Consider the following 18,072-nt stretch of genomic DNA (forward strand, 5'->3'; position numbering starts at 1 on the left):
AAGACACCAGCCTTTCTCCCTCTGCTCCCATCTACAGGCTAGTCTACTGCCTGGTCCCCACCACCTCTGCCCATGCTTGTTTCCTTTCTACTTTGCACATGCTCCCCAACCAGCTGGGACTATTCTCCCACTGCAAGCCTCACCTGCTTTCTCATTCCCTGCTCCCCTTGACATTCCTTTCCTATGGGTGACCTCTGTTCCTTGAGGTTAATTCCACTTTCTTTATCCGCTCCTAGCTTAATGGCCCCCAGTAGTCACAGAGCCACCTGCAGCTTCTCTGACTATAGCCATGGGGCCAATTGTCAGAGGCCAGCCTGAGATAGCTGCAGCTACTAGTCAAGGGAGGGGTGGCAATTCCAAGGCTGAGCATGCTTGAACCTTGCAACGGCGGTACTAGGGCCTCTAAATCCTCAGCAATGGCCCTAGGCAGCTGCAGACTCTGCAGTTAAGTGCTTCCCTCCTCTAGGCCATTTCTTTAAGTAGCTGAGATGCCCATCACCTGCAGCAGAGGCCACCAGTTCCCACGCACCCCTCAGCTAGCACGTAGTCATGCAGAAAGTGCAGCCTGGATGATGTTGGAGGCTGGGGTACCAGGAAGTTCCCATCCCTGAGCAGCAGCTCTGCAACAAGCTCACATGTCCCCCCTCCGCTGTGGGCCCAGGACCCTGGGAAGACAGTGGAGTTACCCTGTGTATAACCAGTTCTGTCCAAAGCTTGTTGAAGTGAGTGGGAGTCTTTTCATTATCTTTAATGGGCTGCGTACAGAATCAAAGGACCCCATTCTCGACTCTGGGAGCAAAGCGCATTCTGTGCTGCACTGGTTTACTATGGTAACAGGAAGGTCTCACATTCCCCAGTGAATAAGCAACACCTCCTACAACACCTAACTTTTTCTGAGAGGCCTCCTGCCCAATTACAAAATGTAAACCTGCTTCGCTTACCAGGGCTGAAAATATCTGGTAGTATGGTCACAAAAGCAAGGCCCTTCTGAATTCAGGAGGAATTTTCAATGTGCAGAGAACACAGACGGGACTGGTCCCTGCACGGTTACAGAACTGCTGTAAAGTGGAACAATTTTCAGCTTGTATGATTGGAGGATATCTGGATCCATTTGATAAGACTGTCCTACATAAACGAGGAAAAGGTGAGGTGCTTTTCTTATTCTTTTGTTCCACTCTTTGTTTCTGTGGGGAATTTGCCAGTGCAATATTCCTGTCTTCCCTTTCAACAATCAACACTAAAAGAAAAGAGAATGGCTGTTGAAAATGGCAATTCCAGTCCGAGTTAGCACGGGGGAGATGCCAGCATTTGTTGCTCAATTTTATTCTACTTTTTCTACAGCACGTTTCAGTGGATCAGCATATTTGATTGGGGAGAAATGAAGTAACAAGCAGCCCAAATTGAGCTTGAGCACTCCTGAGTTTTGAGAGTGTTCAAATGTGGAAGGCAGGTGCTCGATTCCCTTTCTGAATATTGGATAAATCAAGAAAGGAAAAGCCAATCTCTGCTTCCCTGTCTCAGAATGGAAATTCTCCTACGGGTCTGGTACTGTATCTACAGCTGCCCAGGTCCTCGAGTAGAGCCTCCCCTCCCTTACTTTTCATTTTAACTTCTTGTGGGATCCACAGACCCCCCCTTGCTAGACAGAAAGGGGCACTGTCCATTCAGTCCACCCAGTTCCTCCTTTGGGGGCTGCCAGGCGAGGTCACACCAGCATCCCTCGTCCAGCCTGGGGAAGTCTTTGAGGGTGACATCCGGACCAAAGCCTTCTACTCCTTGGGCACACTTGTTCCCCATTCACAGCACCACCCCCTTCGAGCAGCCAGCTCCCCATTCACAGCAAGCTGCAGCGCATGGGTTCTCAGCTTCCCCACTCCCCCCGCTCCCTTTCCTGTGGATAGTGGCCAAGGGAATGCTGGGAAATGTAGTTCCTTCCCTGCTCCAGGGCTGGCTCTCTAGGCAGGGAGCTGGCCAAGGAACTACAGCTCCCAGGGCCCCGTGGGCTCTCAGCTCCCAGGCTGGATCCCTGCTGCTCCGAGGCTCCACTTCGGCAGCGCTGCGAGAGGGGAGGAAGCGAGTGTTATGGGCCCGTCTGAGCTTGGGCCTGGCACGGTGGAGCCATTGGTGCCACGGTGAATCCGGTCCTGTCCGGACTAGCGCCTTGCAAGCTCTAGTGTGGGCAGGAGATCTGCAGGCTGCACAGCCTTGGTAACAGCAGCCAGGTCTCTAGGTGTCTCTGTGGCGCAATGGGTCAGCGCGTTCGGCTGTTAACCGAGAGGATGGTGGTTCGAGCCCACCCAGGGACGCTGGTAACCTCCTGTTATTTCCTTGCTCCTCAAGATGTGCTGGGAGCCTCAAAGGCCCCTTTTTGCCACCTCAAACCCGACTCTCTTGGCCTCAGGGGGTTCAGCTGGTGGCCCGCAGAGTGCGCTGGGTGCGAGTCAGAAACCCATCTCCCAGCAGCCATGCCGGGGGCTCGGGCTTAATCCTCAAGGCCAAGTGCAAAACCTTCAGCCGGGCACGTTTCGCTCCCTTCCCGCTTCTGCCAAGCAGCAAGGGAGAAACGGACGAGACGCGCCAGCTCGAAGACGCCTCCCTCCCACTTCCCTGTAGGCTGCTGTGACGTTATTAATATGAACTGAGACCAAATAGATCATTGTTGCCACCACCATTATATATTTGCAGTAAATATTGTACAAAGGTTGGCATGTGAGGTGTCGATGAGAAGATTATGATTTGCTGGTTATAATTATGCTAGCTGTATGTGTACCATTTTTGTGTTTAAAGTTATGAATATGGGCTATGTACTTGTATTTCAAATGCATTTGATTCCAAGTCGCTTCAGCGATGCATCTGGTCAGCTTCTTGAGAAAGGACTATTCTTAGTAAGTGCCCAGTGAAGAAAGACTTAACAGACAATGGACTTTGGGAGATGCCAATCCACATCTGAGCTTTCCTGGGAACATTCAAACTAACATAGAATCATAGAATATTAGGGCTGGAAGGGATCTGTCATAAATATAAAGGGAAGGGTAAAGCCCTTCAAAATCCCACCTGGCCAGAGGAAAAATCCTTTCACTTGTAAAGAATTAAGAAGCTAAAGGTGGAGTGCCCCAAGCGTCGGTCCTGGGGCCGGTTTTGTTCAATATCTTCATAAATGATCTGGAGGATGGTGTGGATTGCACTCTCAGCAAATTTGCGGATGATACTAAACTGGGAGGAGTGGTAGATACGCTGGAGGGGAGGGATAGGATACAGAAGGACCTAGACAAATTGGAGGATTGGGCCAAAAGAAATCTGATGAGGTTCAATAAGGATAAGTGCAGGGTCCTGCACTTAGGACGGAAGAACCCAATGCACAGCTACAGACTAGGGACCGAATGGCTAGGCAGCAGTTCTGTGGAAAAGGACCTAGGGGTGACAGTGGACGAGAAGCTGGATATGAGTCAGCAGTGTGCCCTTGTTGCCAAGAAGGCCAATGGCATTTTGGGATGTATAAGTAGGGGCATAGCGAGCAGATCGAGGGACGTGATCGTTCCCCTCTATTCGACATTGGTGAGGCCTCATCTGGAGTACTGTGTCCAGTTTTGGGCCCCACACTTCAAGAAGGATGTGGATAAATTGGAGAGAGTCCAGCGAAGGGCAACAAAAATGATTAGGGGTCTGGAACACATGAGTTATGAGGAGAGGCTGAGGGAGCTGGGATTGTTTAGCCTGCAGAAGAGAAGAATGAGGGGGGATTTGATAGCTGCTTTCAACTACCTGAAAGGGGGTTCCAAAGAGGATGGCTCTAGACTGTTCTCAATGGTAGCAGATGACAGAACGAGGAGTAATGGTCTCAAGTTGCAGTGGGGGAGGTTTAGATTGGATATTAGGAAAAACTTTTTCACTAAGAGGGTGGTGAAACACTGGAATGCGTTACCTAGGGAGGTGGTAGAATCTCCTTCCTTAGAGGTTTTTAAGGTCAGGCTTGACAAAGCCCTGGCTGGGATGATTTAACTGGGATTTGGTCCTGCTTCGAGCAGGGGGTTGGACTAGATGACCTTCTGGGGTCCCTTCCAACCCTTATATTCTATGATTCTATGATTCTATGAACCTCGCTGGCACGTGACCAAAATGACCAATGAGGAGTGAAGGGTTCATGTTTAGCTATTCCACCTGGAAGCAGGCAGGGCACACCCTGACTGTTTTGTAGAAGCAATGCACACATTGCTCTATCCAAGGACAAGGGCTAGATATGAACCATGAGAACTTGATTGTTGGGACAGCGACTGAGGGAAGCTTTCTTAGCCGGGGCTCAAGGCCTGAGAACCAGGATTGTAGTAGATAAAAGATGGTAAATAAGTATATTAATCAACGTCATACATTCCTTTGTGTATCTTTTTGCGGTAGCAGTGTGGAATGCTTAGGGGAGAGAAATATAATAAAAGGAGAAGGTGGAAGGCGGGGGGCAGAACAGCCCATCTCAGCTGACCAGCCTGCTTGCTTGCATAAAGCTGTGTTCTGTCTCATCATTGAACCACCACAACTGGCGCCCAAACATGGGGCCCTCAGCACTCACCTCGCCTGGCGAGGGTTTCAGACGTGTCACTCATCCGCTTCGTGGATCCCGGTGAGTATTTTTCATTGTGGTAAGTATGGGAAGCTCCCTCTCTGCTTTGCAAGTGCAACACCGCAATGAGCTGCAGTATTTGCTGCGTAAGGCTCAGCATGACTGCCCCGCTTGAGCACTTACTCTCCTGCTACAGGAGGTGCGTGCCCAGTGCCCGTGGTACCCTGAAGCCGGAAGCCTTAAGCTAGCGGACTGGGAGCGATTGGGCCAGACATTGCATGAAGAGCCTCGGGCGCCCGTGCAGGCTTTACATGCCTGGCACCTCTGTCGCGACGCGATACTGCGTGTCACCTCGGATAGGCCCTCTTTCACGAGGCTGGTGATCTCGCCACGCCCGTCGGCTCCTGTAGCCATCCCCGTTGCAGCTCTCCCCCCTTCTACCGATGCAACCCAGCGTGTCGCTTCGGAAAGACCCTCTCCCGCACCCACAGCCCCCCCCCTCCCTGCTTTGCCCCCAGTGTCTTCATTACCACCGCCTCCCTTGCCTTCCCCACTGGAGCCGATGTGTGATCACCCTCCGTCCGTGGGGCCCCATGCTCTGGGGCCCCCTGGAGGGTCATCTGCATCTGCTCAGAAGCTTTCGCTGGTGCAACAAATGGTTCACGCAGCGAAAGCTCGATCAGATCTTACAGCGGAGGAGCTGGCTGATCTGGTCTCAGTTTGCCCGGTGACCTGGCAGAATGACGACCAGGGCAACCCCGTGGGCACCTGGACCACTTTGCCATACTCGGTGGTTAGAGAGGTAAAGAAAGCAATTCGTGAGTTTGGCCTGACTAGCACCTTTGTGCGTGGTCTCATTGAAGGGATAGGTACTGGGTACTCCCTAATCCCTGAGGATTGGAAAACGCTGCTGCGCATGATGTTATCACCCAGTCAGTATGTTATTTGGATTAGTGAGTATCGGCAGATGGCAGAACGCCAAGCTCAGGTACATAGAGAGCACGGTATCATTTATGAGCATTTGGCAGGGGAGGGCCCGTTTGCTACTATTGAGATGCAGTCTCAACTCCCTCAGGCCGTCTTCCCCATTATTTCCACCTGTGCCCAGCATGCTTTCAAGAAGGTCCCGGATTCAGGCAAGCCTACCAAAAGCTTTGTCAGTATCCGTCAGTGTGCCTCAGAGTCCTTTTTGAATTTTACTAACAGATTGCATGAGGCTATCCTCCGACAGGTGGATAACACTGAGGCAGCTCACGAGCTCCTGTTAAAATTGGCAGTTGAAAATGCAAACGAGGATTGCTGCCGTGCTCTCCAGGCAGCGCAAGCCTCTGGTATTTTAGAGCTCTCAGACATGCTGCGGGCGTGCCAGAACATCGGCACACAAGCCCACAAGGCTGGAGTTCTGGCTGCCGCCCTGAGAAAAATCGGGAAGGAGGGGAAGCGTTGTTACCGCTGTGGTAAGGAGGGTCATTTTCAGCGGAAGTGCCGCTCATCTAAGGCACCAGCCCGACCCTCCAAGAAGTGCCCCAAGTGTGGGAAAGGTTATCACTGGGCTAATCAGTGTCGTAGCGGGTCGGGAAACTGCGCGACGGGTCTCCCCCGAACCCAGGGCCAAACGGGGGTGTTTCCCACTCAGACAACCGCTCCTCTGCCTTAAAATCCGTAAACTCTATGAGGGCGGCGACTGCTGGAAGTGCAGGGCTTGATTTGATCATGCAGGAGGACACTGACTTTCAGCTGCCAGGGGAGGTCTGTGCTATATCTACACAGGTGACGGGATCTCTCCCTGCCGGCTTTGTAGGTCTTGTTCTCCCTCGCTCACATGCTGGGAAACAGGGCTTTTTTGTCATTCCAGGGGTCATTGATGCTGACTACATAGGCATTATTAAGGTTCAGGTGTGGACTCATCTTCCACAGTTGCTCCCGCGTGGACGGTCAATTGCACAATTGATTTTAGTCCCCTATCAGGTTCCAGCTGCCGAGGATCGAACTCGGGGCGGAGGCGGTTTGGATCGACGTTGTCTCACTCGCCGTCTCATAGCGCGTCTTCTCCACTTGTTGCTCTGACAATGTCAGTCCGCCCCTCGAAGCCTCAGTTAACACTTCTCTTAGATGATGTTCCTTTTACAGGGCTGGTGGACACTGGAGCTGACGTTACGGTGATTCGTGATCTGGAGTGGCCAGTTAGTTGGCCTACGGTTCCTTCTAAAGAATTGTGGGGGATCGGGGGTAGTAAACCCGGGCGCCAAAGTTTGTCTTGGGTCACAGTCTCTAAACCGGGAGGCCGTACCCTTGCTACTATCCGCCCTTTTGTACTCCCTGTCCACCTCAATATTTGGGGCCGTGATTTACTTACAAAGTTAGACACCACCCTCGATATTAACATCTGATGGCCCAAAAACCTCCCTCCCCCACCGTCCCCTCCGCATTACCCTTGGTATGGCAATCCTTAGAGCCCGTATGGATTGACCAGTGGCCCCTCCCTCTAGAAAAGCTAAAAGCGCTTCATTCGCTTGTGCAGCAGCATTTGCAAGCACAGCGACTGGAGAGCTCAACTAGTCCCTGGAACACCCCGGTGTTCGTTATTAAGAAAAAATCAGGTGCTTGGCGGCTGTTACATGATTTAAGGGAAATAAATAAACGCATCCAACCTATGGGCCCCTTGCAGTTTGGCTTACCAAATCCAAATTTAATTCCTCAAACCGATCAACTTTGTGTGTTAGATTTAAAAGATTGTTTTTTCACCATCCCCCTTTGCCCACAAGATCGCGAAAAATTTGCATTTACGGTGCCACAATATAATAATCAGCAACCCTCTCAAAGGTATCAGTGGAAGGTCTTGCCCCAGGGAATGCAAAATAGTCCAACCTTGTGTCAGCTTTATGTGGATCGGGCCCTTGCCCCTTTCCGTGCCCGGTACCCTACGCTAAAGGTCTACCATTACATGGATGACATTTTGCTAAGTGGTCCCCGGGTCACGGCACAACAGCTTGAATCTTTGTCTCAGATTCTCGGCCAAAATGGCCTGTTAGTGGCACCAGAAAAAAACAATGCTTTTATCCCTACCACTACCTCGGATATAAGGTTTTACAAACCTATGCTGCTCCGGTTCGTCCGGAATTAATTCTACCTCAACCCCTAACCCTTGTTAAATTACAACAGATTTTGGGCCATTTAAATTGGATTCGGCCCTACTTTCGTCTCCCCACGTCAATGCTGCAGCCGTTGTTTGAGCTCCTGCGTGGAGCCCGGGCACCGGGTGCGGTTATTGCCATCGCTGAGGAGCATATTGCCGGCATTCGACAAATCAATGCAGCATTGAGTCAGCAGTTTGTGGACAGACTCCCAGAGGTCCGTCCCTTATGGCTGGTTCTTCTTGCCACCCCTCATACGCCAACTGCGGCTCTGTTTGTACCCCGTACAGACACAGCCGTCTCTATTATAGAATGGCTATAGCTTTCATCCACCCCTCCTCGAAATATTTATCCGTATTTAGATGCCCTATCTGATCTTGTTCGTAAAGCCCGCCACCGTGCAGTGCAACTCACTGGCACTGATTTAGTTGCCATTGTGCTCCCCTTGTCCCGTACTGAATTTGACTCTTTGTGCCACACCTCCTTGGCCTGGCAGGTTGCTCTTTGTGATTATGTGGGAGAGATTTCTTACAATCCTCCAAAAGATCCTCGGTTGGTCATTACCCAAAAGGTGCCCCTAATTGTTCATCGTCTTAGCCGCTCTCAACCCATTGTTTCCGCTGTCACTCTTTTTACTGATGGCTCTCCCCACCGAGGTGTAGTCACTTATCAGTTGGGTGACCCCCCTCGTTGGCATTCTCGTTTTACACTGCCTCAGCGTTCTGCACAGCGTTCAGAATTGGCTGCTGTTATTTTGGCCTTTCAACTTTTTGCTGATTGTCCCTTTAATTTAATTGTGGATACCCATTATGTTTATCAGGTAATTGATCATTTACCCCTTGCCCTCATTACCCCTCAGGTTGATGCGGACCTCCTTCGCCTGTTTTTGTCTTTGCAGCATCTTATTGCCACTCGTCATTTCCCTTACTTTGTTGCTCATATTCGCAGTCATACCCCTCTGCCTGGGCCACTCACTGAGGGCAATGCACGCGCCGATCACGCGTTGCGTAGTCAGGTAAATTCCCTTTTTTCTGACCCCATTGAAAGCCATGCCTTTTTTCATCAGTCTGCCTCTGTTTTGGCCCGGCAGTTTCACATTCCTGCTGATCATGCACGTTCCATTGTTTGTTCCTGCCCCCACTGTGCTGCTGCTGCTCCTACTTTTTCTTATGCCGTTAACCGCAGAGGTACCGCAGCAAATCAGCTGTGGCAAATGGATGTTACTCATGTGCCACAATTCCGCCCCTATTCGTTTTTACATGTTTCCGTTGATACTTATTCGGGCTTCCTGTGGGCAACCCCACAACGTGGGGAAGCCACTAACAAAGTTATTCACCATTTGCTGGCCTGCTTTTCTGTTATGGGTCGCCCCTGCCAAATTAAAACAGATAATGCCCCAGCCTACTGCTCTGCAGCCCTCTCCACCTTTTGCGCCCGCTGGGACGTCCGTCTTAAACACGGAATCCCTTATAATTCCACGGGCCAAGCCATTGTTGAACGTGCCAATCTCACACTCAAAACCTTGCTAGATAAACAATTAAAACAAGGGGAGCTGCGTCTCCGAACCTTAGGAGACATTCAACAACAAATGCATATCCTCTTGTTTACTTTAAATAATTTAACACTGAATGCAGATCAGCAGACCCCTGCGGATCGGCATTTTCACAAATCTGAGGTACTGGAAAGACCGCGTGTCTTTTACCGTCAGCTGCCCGATCCACAGTGGCTGGGCCCAGTACCTCTAATCACTTGGGGTCGGGGATATGCTGCTGTGTCTCTCCCTGCAGGACCGTTGCGGGTTCCAGCTCGGTGTGTGCGACCGGCACTTAAACAACATGGCATGGCACCAGGGGCTGTCGAATCCCATACCAGAGTTTCAGCTGACTTTGGAGGAGACCGCGTTGCCCCCCGAGTCGACAACGACGGGATGGAAACGGAGGAGGCGGAGTGTCCCAAACCAGCCCGTGACATGGGGAGCAGTAAAAGCATTGGTTGCCGCGGCCCAACGAAGACTGGCAGCAGATCAACAGCCAGAGACTCCTGAGACTTTGTTTGTGGCGATTCTCGCCCAAATCACTGCTAATTCTGTGATGATTGTGTGCCTTTTGTGCCTGCTATTTCCTGTAGGGGTTGGCTCGGAAGCGCTTCCCCCGTTACGAGCCCGAATGACATATAACATATGGGAAAGATTGGCTTCCATAGCAAATGTTACCCACTTTTGTTTATCTAATTCTGTAGCAGCCAGAGATTTGTTAGGTACATGCCTTATTTCAGTATGTCATCACCCTGAGGAGATGGAGAATAAGACATTGTTTTCTGCTTATGTGAATCTTTCTTCCCAGTACTCTAGCATGGCTAATTGGGGCCCGGCCAACTATACTCTGCCTCGCACGGCTATATCCCTCCACACACCGTACCCGGCCGGGGCTGACAATGTCACCTGTGCGCGTGTAGTTAACTGCACTAGTACAAAGATGCCCTTGGGCTGTCGAAAAATTTCTCAACCCCTTTTAAATTGTTCCCATGCTGTTAATGTTTCATACAATTATGGCCATATCATCCTACCATCAGGATGGTTTTTTACTTGCGGTTCACGCACCTTTAATTATATTCCTGCAAATTTAAGTGATGGCACCCTTTGCTGTCTTAGTAGAATGTCACTTATATTGCCTTTTGCTCGTCAAAAACGTAGTAGAAGAAGTGTACCCCTTTCAGATGATTGTATTGCAGATGTTGAGCTTTTTAGTCGTGCTGAGTATACTGCTTTAGCGGCCTCTATTGTTGGGGTCCCCGCGCTTGCCATGTATTCAGCCAGAACTTTAAATAACCTGGCATGCTTTGCAGCAAAGGCAATTAATACAACATCCCAGGCTATTGCCTTACTTAACACAGAACAACACGAATTAAGGGATGCAATCTTGGATAACAGAGCAGCCATTGATTTTCTGCTCCTGAAACACCATCTAGGCTGCTCCACGTTTCAGCACATGTATTGCTTTAATTTAACTGATAATAGTTGCTCTATAGAAACTAGACTGGCTGAATTGGCCAGTCTTACAACACACATACGCCAAGATCTGGGGTTTGAGGGTTTTTGGAATTGGCTTACAGGTTGGCTGCCCTCTCTAGAATGGCTGCGACAGCTTTTCGGTTATGCTGTGTTTGTAATCATTGGGCTTATTTTTTGCTGCTGCTGTGTACAATGTATTCCTTCCTTGTTAAGACTTTGTGAAATTTCGCCCTGGAAAGCTCCCCAAGTTATGTCCTTGTCTGTCTGGGAATTAAATAGCATGACAAAACAAATTGACGGCTACCATGAGATGGCCGAATATCATTAAATAAAAAACGGGGGGATGAAGGGTTCATGTTTAGCTATTCCACCTGGAAGCAGGCAGGGCACACCCTGACTGTTTTGTAGAAGCAATGCACACATTGCTCTATCCAAGGACAAGGGCTAGATATGAACCATGAGAACTTGATTGTTGGGACAGCGACTGTGGGAAGCTTTCTTAGCCTGGGCTCAAGGCCTGAGAACCAGGATTGTAGTAGATAAAAGATGGTAAATAAGTATATTAATCAACGTCATACATTCCTTTGTGTATCTTTTTGCGGTAGCAGTGTGTAATGCTTAGGGGGGAGAAATATAATAAAAGGAGAAGGTGGAAGGCGGGGGGCAGAACAGCCCATCTCAGCTGACCAGCCTGCTTCTTTGCATAAAGCTGTGTTCTGTCTCATCATTGACCTGCCACAGAGGAGTCAAGAGTCTTTCAAAAGCTGGGAGGAGGGAGAAAAACAAAGGGTCTGTGTCTGTCTGGGTGATGCTTTTGCCGAGGACAGAACAGGAATGGAGTCTTAGAACTTAGTAAGTAATCTAGCTAGCTATGTGTTAGATTATGATTTCTTTAAATGGCTGAGAAAATAGCTGTGCTGAATAGAATGACTATTCCTGTCTGTGTGTCTTTTTTGTAACTTAAGGTTTTGCCTCAAGGGATTCTCTATGTTTGAATCTAATTACCCTGTAAGGTATCTACCATCCTGATTTTACAGAGGTGATCCCTTTTTTACTTCTATTAAAAGTCTTCTTGTAAGAAAACTGAATGCTTTTTCGTTGTTCTAAGATCCAAGGGTTTGGGTCTGTGGTCACCTATGTAAATTGGTGAGGATTTTTACCAAACCTTCCCCAGGAAGTGGGGTGCAAGGGTTGGGAGGATTTTTGGGGGAAAGACGTTTCCAAACTATGTCTTTTCAGGAACCCAGATAAAGTTTGGTGGTGGCAGTGGAAATCCAAGGGCAAAGGGTAAAATCAATTTGTACCTTGGGGAAGTTTTAACCTAAGCTGGTAAAAGTAAGCTTAGGAGGTTTTCATGCAGGTCCCCACATCTGTACCCTAGAGTTTAGAGTGGGGGAGGAACCTTGACTATGTAGCTTAGATCAACTTATTGCAGTGTCTGCGCTGTGCTGGGTCGACGGGAGAGTTTCTCTTATGACTTACCTTATGCTTCTCATTCCGGTGGAGTACGGGAGTCGACGGGAGAGCGATCAGGGGTCGATTTAACAGGACTTCATTAGACCCACTAAATCAATCCACTGGCACGTAGAGACAAGCCCTAAGAGTGAGACCAGCTCTGGGTCCCATTGGCACTGTGGATGCTCAGACACTGACCCTGTAACAATGAGATCACGCTAACGCTTCCGTAGTCGGCAGGATTCGAACCTGCGCAGGGGGACCTGAGTGGATTTCTAGTCCATCGCCTTAACTGACTTTTCAGTTTTTCTCACTACGTTATATTTCTGTACTCTGCGAATTCTCACTTCCCGTTGTTTGCCCAGACCAGCTCCCCCAGAACACTCACTGCTGTGTCATTCTGCACCTGTGTCCAGGCTGAAGCGTGAGGATCCTGACGCAGGAAAGAAAGGTAAGCAGCAGGATACGGACCCTGGACTTCAGGAAAGCAGACTTCGACTCCCTCAGGGAACGGATGGCCAGGATCCCCTGGGGGACTAACTTGAAGGGGAAAGGAGTCCAGGAGAGCTGGCTGTATTTCAAGGAATCCCTGTTGAGGTTACAGGGACAAACCATCCCGATGAGTCGAAAGAATAGTAAATACGGCAGGCGACCAGCTTGGCTTAATAGTGAAATCCTAGCGGATCTTAAACATAAAAAAGAAGCTTACAAGAAGTGGAAGGTTGGACATATGACCAGGGAAGAGTATAAAAATATTGCTTGGGCATGTAGGAATGAAATCAGGAGGGCCAAATCTCACCTGGAGCTGCAGCTAGCGAGAGATGTCAAGAGTAACAAGAAGAGTTTCTTCAGGTATGTTGGCAACAAGAAGAAAGCCAAGGAAAGTGTGGGCCCCTTACTGAATGAGGGAGGCAACCTAGTGACAGAGGATGTGGAAAAAGCTAATGTACTCAATGCTTTTTTTGCCTCTGTTTTCACGAACAAGGTCAGCTCCCAGACTGCTGCGCTGGGCATCACAAAATGGGGAAGAGATGGCCAGCCCTCTGTGGAGATAGAGGTGGTTAGGGACTATTTAGAAAAGCTGGATGTGCACAAGTCCATGGGGCCGGACGAGTTGCATCCGAGAGTGCTGAAGGAATTGGCAGCTGTGATTGCAGAGCCATTGGCCATTATCTTTGAAAACTCGTGGCGAACCGGGGAAGTCCCGGATGACTGGAAAAAGGCTAATGTAGTGCCAATCTTTAAAAAAGGGAAGAAGGAGGATCCTGGGAACTACAGGCCAGTCAGCCTCACTTCAGTCCCCGGAAAAATCATGGAGCAGGTCCTCAAAGAATCAATCCTGAAGCACTTACATGAGAGGAAAGTGATCAGGAACAGTCAGCATGGATTCACCAAGGGAAGGTCATGCCTAACTAATCTAATCGCCTTTTATGATGAGATTACTGGTTCTGTGGATGAAGGGAAAGCAGTGGATGCATTGTTTCTTGACTTTAGCAAAGCTTTTGACACGGTCTCCCACAGTATTCTTGTCAGCAAGTTAAGGAAGTATGGGCTGGATGAATGCATTATAAGGTGGGTAGAAAGCTGGCTAGATTGTCGGGCTCAACGGGTAGTGATCAATGGCTCCATGTCTAGTTGGCAGTCGGTATCAAGTGGAGTGCCCCAAGGGTCGGTCCTGGGGCCGGTTTTGTTCAATATCTTCATAAATGATCTGGAGGATGGTGTGGATTGCACTCTCAGCAAATTTGTGGATGATACTAAACTGGGAGGAGTGGTAGATATGCTGGAGGGGAGGGATAAGATACAGAAGGACCTAGACAAATTGGAGGATTGGGCCAAAAGAAATCTGATGAGGTTCAATAAGGATAAGTGCAGGGTCCTGCACTTAGGATGGAAGAATCCAATGCACCACTACAGACTAGGGACCGAATGGCTAGGCAGCAGTTCTGCAGAAAAGGACCTAGGGGTGACAGTGGACGAGAAGCTGGATATGAGTCAGCAGTGTGCCCTTGTTGCCAAGAAGGACAATGGCATTTTGGGATGTATAAGAAGGGGCATAGCGAGCAGATCGAGGGACGTGATCGTTCCCCTCTATTCGACATTGGTGAGGCCTCATCTGGAGTTCTGTGTCCAGTTTTGGGCTCCACACTACAAGAAGGATGTGGATAAATTGGAGAGAGTCCAGCGAAGGGCAACAAAAATGATTAGGGGTCTAGAACACATGACTTATGAGGAGAGGCTGAGGGAGCTGGGATTGTTTAGCCTGCAGAAGAGAAGAATGAGGGGGGATTTGATAGCTGCTTTCAACTACCTGAAAGGGGGTTCCAAAGAGGATGGCTCTAGACTGTTCTCAATGGTAGCAGATGACAGAACGAGGAGTAATGGTCTCAAGTTGCAATGGGGGAGGTTTAGATTGGATATTAGGAAAAACTTTTTCACTAAGAGGGTGGTGAAACACTGGAATGCGTTACCTAGGGAGGTGATAGAATCTCCTTCCTTAGAGGTTTTTAAGGTCAGGCTTGACAAAGCCCTGGCTGGGATGATTTAACTGGGAATTGGTCCTGCTTCGAGCAGGGGGTTGGACTAGATGACCTTCAGGGGTCCCTTCCAACCCTGATATTCTATGATTCTATGAATTCCTGCTCATTTCCTGTCTGGCTGGAGCACGATGAGAGTGTGTTTGTGTTAATGCCATTGCTGTAGACTGTTCATTTCCAACTTTGACCATTCACACAGTCCCTTTCCCATTCAAATCTCCAGCCACTCAGGGATTCCAATAGCAGGGGTCAAGGTTTCTCTGGGGCACTGAAATGTCTCAGGGCGCTGGTGCGTGAACTCAGCCTTGCGTTCCAGCCTTATTGTTTCATGGACTAACAGCAGCAGCAGGAAGAAAGAGCCGAGCGTTCCTGCTCCGTACAGAGGAGTTTGATTTTGCTGCTTTCAATCCTTGGGCTCCACCGGGAGAAGGAACAATTCAGGTGTCACTGAACTGAAGGTGGGAGACAATTTGCTGATAGGGATGGCTGTCTCCTATTAAAGGTGTTTATCTGGTACCATGTAGCAGGCAGGCCTTGTTCCCAGGTCTCTCTGAGGAAATAAAGTTTCTGTGCAAAATACCACAACTTGTAACGGAGAGGAGGGAAAGGCGATGGGACCAGGACATAAGGGATGAAACATAACATGGTTCTTTCATGTGCATTAACTCTGAAAAGGGATTGATCTCCACTCCATTGTATTTGAAGGGATGTTTAGTTTTACCCTGGGTAAAATACAAGGCTGAAGCCATTTTATGGGGGGTGACAGTAGGATTCAAGGGTTAGTTAGTGTGATAAAAATGGTTTTAAAAAAGTCAGTTTAAACGTGAGCTGGCTGTTATTAAAGGCGTTTTCCCCAGGTCAGCTCCAAAAGTTCTTCTAGAGACACCCTGGGTTCCCTCATGCCTCGCTGGGAACTAAAGGGAACCTGCCCCCCCCTCCCCCCGCCCAACCGCCAGTCCTGCCCTTAGCTGCAGGCTGATTTTTCCGGGGAGGGGACGTGGAATTGACTCGTTTGCTGCTGAGAAGTGAGTCAGGCCAGTTCTCCGGGCACCAGAACTTCCAGCATCTGCCCAGTCCAACCCAGGCTGCTGCCCTGCCCCAGCCACTGCCCCACTGGGGCCCTGCATTTTGAATCTAGAGCAGCATACCTCAAATTCAGGGATTTTTCTACAGCCAGGACAGCCTCCTGGGCAGAGATGTAGGTGGGGGGAAAGCAGCAGCCCCTCCCTGCAACGTCCAGCTGTTGCTCCTGGATGCACTGCTGTCAAGGTTCCTTCCCCACTATGAACTCTAGGGTACAGATGTGGGGACCTGGATGAAAACCCCCTAAGCTTACTTTTACCAGCTTAGGTTAAAACTTCCCCAAGGTACAAAATTATTTTACCCTTGGATTTCCACTGCCACCACCAAACTTTATCTGGGTTTACTGGGAAACGTAGTTTGGACACGTCTTTCCCCGCAAAATCCTCCCAACCCTTGCACCCCACTTCCTGAGGAAGGCTTGGTAAAAATCCTCACCAATTTACATAGGGGACCACAGACCCAAACGCTTGGATCTTAGAACAATGAAAAAGCATTCAGTTTTCTTATAAGAAGACTTTTAATAGAAGTAAAGGAATCACCTCTGTAAAATCAGGATGGTAGATACCTTACAGGGTAATTAGATTCAAAACATAGAGAATCCCTCGAGGCAAAACCTTAAGTTACGAAAAAGACACACAGACAGGAATAGTTATTCTATTCAGTACAGCTCTTCTCTCAGCCATTTAAAGAAATCATAATCTAACACATACCTGGCTAGATTACTTACTAAGTTCTAAGACTCCATTCCTGTTCTCTCCCCGGCAAAAGCATCACCCAGACAGACACAGACCCTTTGTTTCTCTCCCTCCTCCCAGCTTTTGAAAGTCTCTTGTCTCCTCATTGGTCATTTTGGTCAGGAGCCAGCGAGGTTACCTTTAGCTTCTTAACCCTTTACAGGTGAGAGGATTTTTCCTCTGGCCAGGAGGGATTTTGAAGGGGGTTTTACCCTTCCCTTTATATTTATGACAACTGCCTTGGTGTTTGCTGGCACTACCAGCAGGGGATCGGCGTCATGTACCACCCAGCCCATTGGGGCTCCAGGCAGCGCCTCTGCAGGCATATGGGGCCGGGGGTTTTCTTGACGGGGTAGGGAACTTCAACTGCACGGGCAGCTGGTGAGTTACCAACTCACCTACCAGGGGGCTGAGAGGCTCTGGGGGAAGACTTTGGGCTCCAGCTTGCCAGGGCTCCAGGAGTGGGCTTGGGCTTTTTATAACAGGCAGCTCAAGAATGGCATCAGATGAGCAGACTATTGCTTTAACTACTAGGACACCTTGTCCGATGAACGGCCTCTTATTTCCTTGTTTCTAAGGTCTCTGCTTCCTGCAAACTTTTCTCCAAGTTCATTGGCTGGCTGGGCACGGGAGGGTCTGTACTATTTGAAAAGACCAAGTGCCAGGGACAAAACACTTTAATCCCGCCTGGTGCGGGGAGCCGGGTTTGCTCTTCAAATTCTGTAGTTCGTAAATGTGCAGGTCTGGGAATGTCCCACAGAAGCATTTCTAATGGGCAGCTGGCTGCAGAACAGTTAAACTTCCCAGAGCTCCTGTGGAGGACAGATGGGAATTAGAAACATTTTGAGGATCGTTTGGGAAATTAGCCTTTGCTGACAAGGTTTGTCTCTGTTCCTATATCACCTTCCGGTGTTATGCAGAGGGATCTTTGGCATATTTTTGCGAGCTTAATAACTATCTCTGAAACTTTATTTACTCAAACTTCAAAATTGGTGTCACCTGATTTTTGCATCACCCTGTGAAAAAACAGCGGACACGTGGGGCTTTCTCCAGGGTGTCATGATGCTAAAGTTGGGGAATTCAATCTCTGTACTTGTGTGTGAGGGCGTTGCTTCTCCACAGCTGACTCAGAGCTTCCAGCCTCGGGCTGCCCCTGTCTCTACTGCCAGGCACACCGGGCTGTTAGCTGCACCCACTGTCCTTACCAGGGGTCCCTGCTGAACCCTGCGGGTGACTCTGCAGGTGGAGAAGGTGCTGTGTAGTGATGTAGAGCAGGTGCAGGAAGGAGTCGGGGTCACTATTGAAATTCTGAATTGCACAATTTTCCAAAGTTGGGAGTGTCCAAAACCAATTCTAATGGGAAGGCGAATGTAGAGAGTTACACTGGAGAGGCCCAGACCTGCAGTGGGGGCACAGTGGAAATTAATAATGGGGAGATCATTTGTTAAATTAGTCTTCACTGGCAAGATTTGTCTCTGTTTCTATTTCAAGTTATGGTGTTATTTAGAGGAATCGGTACATATTTTTACCATAGTAATTAAACTGTTAACTTTATTTAGTCAAGCCA

At 49.1% G+C, this 18,072-nt stretch overlaps 1 non-coding gene across 1 annotated transcript; it reads left to right on the forward strand.

The window, feature by feature from the left end:
- The first annotated feature begins 2,232 nt into the window (after positions 1–2,232).
- TRNAN-GUU (transfer RNA asparagine (anticodon GUU)) lies at positions 2,233–2,306 on the forward strand. Its single transcript has one exon. It is a non-coding gene; the product is annotated as a tRNA-Asn (tRNA).
- Positions 2,307–18,072: the final 15,766 nt, after the last annotated feature.

This window comes from Caretta caretta, chromosome 22 (assembly GCF_965140235.1).
Source record: "Caretta caretta isolate rCarCar2 chromosome 22, rCarCar1.hap1, whole genome shotgun sequence".
Classification (NCBI taxonomy): domain Eukaryota; kingdom Metazoa; phylum Chordata; order Testudines; family Cheloniidae; genus Caretta; species Caretta caretta.